The 5,564-nt window shown below is 35.2% G+C and overlaps 1 long non-coding RNA gene across 1 annotated transcript; it reads right to left on the bottom strand.

The window, feature by feature from the left end:
• Nucleotides 1-361: 361 nt before the first annotated feature.
• Nucleotides 362-2,161, bottom strand: LOC145125590 (uncharacterized). Its single transcript, XR_013716066.1, has 2 exons — nt 1,742-2,161; nt 362-548 (listed from the first exon to the last, which is right to left on the bottom strand). It is a non-coding gene; the product is annotated as an uncharacterized LOC145125590 (long non-coding RNA).
• Between the last annotated feature and the right edge of the window lie 3,403 nt (nt 2,162-5,564).

Genomic DNA, 5,564 nt, shown 5'->3' with positions numbered 1-5,564 from the left:
GGATTCCTGCTGGATACTCTTACTCAGCACATACTCGAAAGCACTTCTCATATAACAACAACTCCTAGGTTAAGGCATCACAAATCAGGCCACTCTAGTCCTAAATTATGAATTACCTAGCCTATCTCTAGCATACATGATATCTCATAAATATCTCTTAACACAAAAGTAAGGGTATTTTGGGAAATCACCGTTTGGGCTCTGGCTGATTGTACACACTGCTCCAACTCGTTTTCTCTTAAATTCTTTCTCATTTTTAGAAAAATTATCTCTTTTGAAAATTTCTCTCAAATCCTCAGTTTGAGTCCAGATTTACCCGAAGGCGCATCCAAATCCCTCAAACCAAGGCTCTGATACCAACTTGTAACGACGTAAATTTTCAAACAATTTTTCATTTTTCAAACACAACAAAAATCATATAATATTCTCAAAAATCTCATGTATATCAAATGTCATCACAATAAAACATATCCCAGAATCTCAAAAACACAATCCTCTTGTACTGTGTACAAATCAAGCCGGCACCTTCCCGCGATCCCCTGAGGTACCTGAAACACATAACACATAACACGGTAAGCACAAAGCTTAGTGAGTTCCCCAAAATACCACATACAGCACATAAGCCATTCGAGGCTATAACTCGGTATGACCTTCCGGTCAATGTGTCTCAACGGGACCCTCCAGTCCCGTAGCTCCTTGGACCCTCCAGTCCGGTCTAGCTCGTTGGACCCTCCGGTCCGGTCTAAATCGTTGGACCCTCCGGTCCGGTCTAAATCGGTAGACCCTCCGGTCCGGTCTATATAACACATAGCATACATATATCACAATGCACGTAAACTCAAACATACACATAACTCATAAGACTCATAACCTATGTGTTAGGCAAGATCTAAAAAATGGAACAGAGAGCTGAAGTCAAGTTGAGGGCGTCGAACCCGAAATAGTTATAAGTCAAACCCTCAAAAGGGACTAGACAAACTTGGAAGAGGTAAAGTCAAAAATAGAATAATCTACGTAAGGCCTAGTCAACAACCTAGGTCGAGTGGATAATATCCATGGCCGAACCAACAACTCTAAAATGAGCCCCGAGAGAGCCAAGGTTGAGTCAGGTTTATTTGGAGGTATATGCATGGTGTCAGGAGCTTTTGTCTGGTCTAGGTACAAGAATCTAGCCTGCAAAAAAGAGTACCTTAAATCCCTACCAAGGCTCATTAGTCTTGACATGGTTGGCAAAATCCTAATTGTAGTCATATACCCTAAGGCTGTACCATACCTTTATAAATAGGTGGAGGTTATGATAGGCATGTGAGAACATACAAATGTTAAACTCTCCACTTGGATTCTCTTCAATTTTGTCCCACAAAATACCATCTTTATCATCACAACTTATAATTTGTTTCGACACGGGATATGACCAATTGATTCATTTCAGGCAACACAAACATAAGATCAAATCTCCATCAAATCTCCGTCCAATCTCATATTCCTCTGTGCAGTGGCGGAACACAGTGGGGGCCAGGGGAGGCCATGGCCCCTCCGTTTTTTTGGTCTGTTAAGCGATAAGTATTGGTAATTTAAAATTTCATCAGGATAATAAAACCTCTCGATCTAATCTTTAACAAGAAATTAAAACTTCTTGATCTAATCTCTAAAAAAATTAAATCTTATAAGAAAAATGATCAACTAAATAAATAGTCAGAAAACCAATCAAAATATATATTTTACAAATCGTTAACTCTACCTTTTAGAAAATCAAAACCCTAACAATTTTGACACATATCGCCGCCGCCGTTCTCCCAAAATAACATTAGGTGGCTCTCCAAAATAAGTAGTAGTTGGTTCAAAAAGGCTCGAAAGTGACACCCTTTGTTAAAAGTTTCAACATTTACATCTAGTTTTGGGTAGTTGGCCACCATCGGACCGCTGCCACTGCTCACCGAAATTAGACCGCCTCTCCCTTTGCCGGAAATATGATTGGGCTCCATGTGTTCTACTTCTCCTCCGCCTCTACCGGAAAACAAGATTTTTCTTAAACCTTGTTCTCTCACCTGAAAGAAATAATAGTCGGTAAACTCTCTCTTTTTTGTTCAAAGTCTCGATAGTCTAAAAAGTATAGACAATAGTCCGCTTTATGTCAAAAGCTGCAAAAGCAACAATATCATTTAACTATTAAAAAAACATTTCTTAATTGTGAACAAAACTATTAGAGATATATATAGTTACGTAACCTGTTAATTTATTGAATATTAAGGATTTATTGTTATATTTCTTAGTTAGGTAAGGTATGTATTTTTCTTAAAACCACTAAAAGGTTGGTGGTCGCAATAGAATTTTTGAAAATATAGTTGTTTTGTAGAAAAACAAAAACAATTACATGTTTGACCAACATTTGCATGTTATAGTGGTTGTGATAGAATTTTTATTAAAAGACAGATAGTTAATTTAGCACAAATAAAATTAGGTGATTAAACCCGGAAAAATGACAAACTATAATGGTTTTTATGTTATTAACCATTTTTTAAAATCTATTTGTCAAACTTATTTATATGGATTTGTTTTGAATTTTGGTTTCGGCCACCCTAGTTTAAATGTCTGTGTTCCGCCCCTGCCTCTGTGAAGCCAAGTATTCATCGTTACTAAACTTAGGCTTTCAAATAAAATGGGTGTACAAATAAAATGGTGTAAAAATAAGGGACCAAAATACATTTTCATGAAAATTTATTACAGCATATTATTTGTACGTCGTAGGTTTGGTAATATATTAAATTACATTATAATGAAATATCTCAACTTTTATGTGAGTCAAAATAAATCGGGGTTGCGTTGCTAATGTTTATTTAAATACATTAAAATAGTTATTTTATATGATTTTATTAGTATAAGTAAGTAAAAGATTGACATACATAGTTTGAAATACATTAAGTTAAAAGCCCAATAAAATGGTATAAAACACACACACACACAAAGTAACCTTAAAAATTGTGTTTAAGAACTTAAAAAATTGTTCAGATAGTTGGTTAATTAATGAAATTTTGTTAAGAATTTAAACATGTATGCAAGGAATTTAGCTCTGGCTAAGCGTTAGCGTTATAAAGCGAAAAGGAATCATGCTCGTGTGTCATACAGATTGACATATCTTCTTTCTTTGTAATTGTCTCATCACATGCATCCCATCTTGTAAACTTTCTTCAATTAGTTATCCTTCTAATTTCCATGATATACATTCTCAACATGATTTTCTTTGAATAGATAATGCATAGTTCAGTGTAAATACATCCGTATTTCTTATATATTTGACATCGATGATATGTTTATGACGAAAGGAAAATGTGATTTGATATAAAGGGAAATCTGATACATATTGAAGGAGATGAACCTTTGAGTAGTTTATGGAATGAATATTGACATATTTAAGAACAAAGTATTCATCTTTTGGTAAAGATATAGACGGTATTTATTCGTAAATGAAAAGAGTAAAGATGAGAAATGGCATAATCCAACTACAAAAGGCGCCATTGTTTACACATTACTTTCTTAATTAATCGCCTTGTTTTGTGTGCTGGATTGATGCTGCCGTCCCACCGATGGTGGGGCCCACAATTCAACTTTCTTTTTCTTCTATATATCCATCAGTAGACTTCAACTGATTCTTCAATCCTTCGAACTTTACAATCCGCAGCAAATCATGAGCATCAACGATCAACACATTCCTGGTGAGTTTATTGACAGTAATTCAGTTAATATTTTGTTAATTTATACTTGTTATTGAAAGAATGGGAAATCATGGTGAAATGCCAAATTGGATGGATTGCAGTTGCGTATCCTCCTCCCATGGAGAAACAAGCACCTCCGCCGCCAGTTGGATACCCAACAACGGATGCCACCTCCGTACCTGAAAATCAAGCTCCGGCATACACTGAGACCAGGGGCGATGGCTTTTGGAAAGGATGGTAAATACAATTAGTTACCACCAACAGATTCTGCTTTTTATATAGAAGCTTGAGTTTTGATTCAGTTTTTTTGTTGGTTGCAGCTGTGCTGCAATATGTTGTTGTTGCGTGTTGGATGCCTGCTTTTAACCTCCGTGTTCCGATCACGTCGCCTCCTTTTTTTGTGTGTGTGAATGTTTTATTTTCTCAAGACTTGGTTTGTTCAATTGAATATTACATTATTACCTACTCCTAATTCAATATAATACTTTGCGAAACTTTGTTTAAGCTCACTATTTATTTTATTCACCATGAATAATATTTCAGTAACGTACGAAAACAAACAAGAAAACTGAAAAATGAGGCATGTGGTTAACACATTGTCCTTAAAACAAATTCGTTCGCTACCGGGTGTTTGTTTCCCATAATACAATAGTTTTAAGTGGCTCTTCAAGACTACACGAACACTCAATACGCCTAGATTATACTTTCGATATAACAAGAAAATAAATAAGACAAAAATGGAGAAGAAGAGATTTTTATTGCATTCTTGTTGTGTCTCAAATGGTTATGGAATGGTTGTATTTATAGTACAAACCATAACCAACAAACAATTAAATTGTCACTAAAACACAATTCATAACCGACATTATATTTAATATCATTCTTAATTATGAGTTGTAATCGAAAATTGAACATCAAATTTCGATTATACATCATTCAACCCCTTAACTTTGGTGATTAATTTCAATTCACCAATTATTTTTCCAACAATCACCCACATGAATTGAACTTGATCAAACATTTTCAAGCTACTTAGATAAAATCTAGCCGTTGAATCATGCATAGGATAGGTAGGTGTTACCCTTTGAACATTCTCTTAAGATACATATTTATTTTACTAACCGACCAGTAGACTCGATGTCCTTGAACTGTTCTGTCATTTGTGTAAATAACCAATATGTGTCTCACATGATTCTCCATGACCTAGTTAGGTCATTGATGTGTCCATTATGGTCATGGACACTTGCCTGGTTCCGTAACATCTCTTAGGAATGTGCCCATACACTTCCTTTTGAAAAGTCCCCACTTCTCTCTCACATAGGTGATTCTATAATAATCATTAAAAGCTAATCCGTGATTATTTCCAATTTATCATCCACGACAATAAGCTTAACATGCATCACTGTTTGTTTTAGGAATGGGTTGGGGTTAACCCCCACAATGCTTCACAAATGTTATATGCAAGTAGGTTGTCCCATTGAACCTAGATCTTGGGATCTCCAGTCAACTACATTGGGTTTTATTTCACAATAACTTATTAATCTATGGGTTTTAGTACCATTCCTCATAACGACCTCTCATTCCAAGCATTTCGTTAGCAGATCCGCAATCTTATTTTGACTTTATATAGTCATTAAAGATAATTTGAATGGTTTTATGTATTTGACAAATATGTCTAGACTCACCATTATTTACATATATAGGAGTTATTGGCTCATCATGGGACGTCCCCCAAGAACATACAAAGCTCTTTAGTTTATTGTCCAACCTTGGATAAACTTGTCCTCTTATATTTTCCAACAAATGTTGACCATTATCAATATGGTTATTACTACACCATAGTTATCACTA

This window comes from Lactuca virosa, chromosome 7 (genome assembly GCF_052849685.1).
Source record: "Lactuca virosa cultivar CGN04683 chromosome 7, Lactuca_virosa_CGN04683_v6, whole genome shotgun sequence".
In the NCBI taxonomy this organism is placed as follows: domain Eukaryota; kingdom Viridiplantae; phylum Streptophyta; class Magnoliopsida; order Asterales; family Asteraceae; genus Lactuca; species Lactuca virosa.
This window is presented reverse-complemented; position numbering and strand designations above follow the sequence as displayed.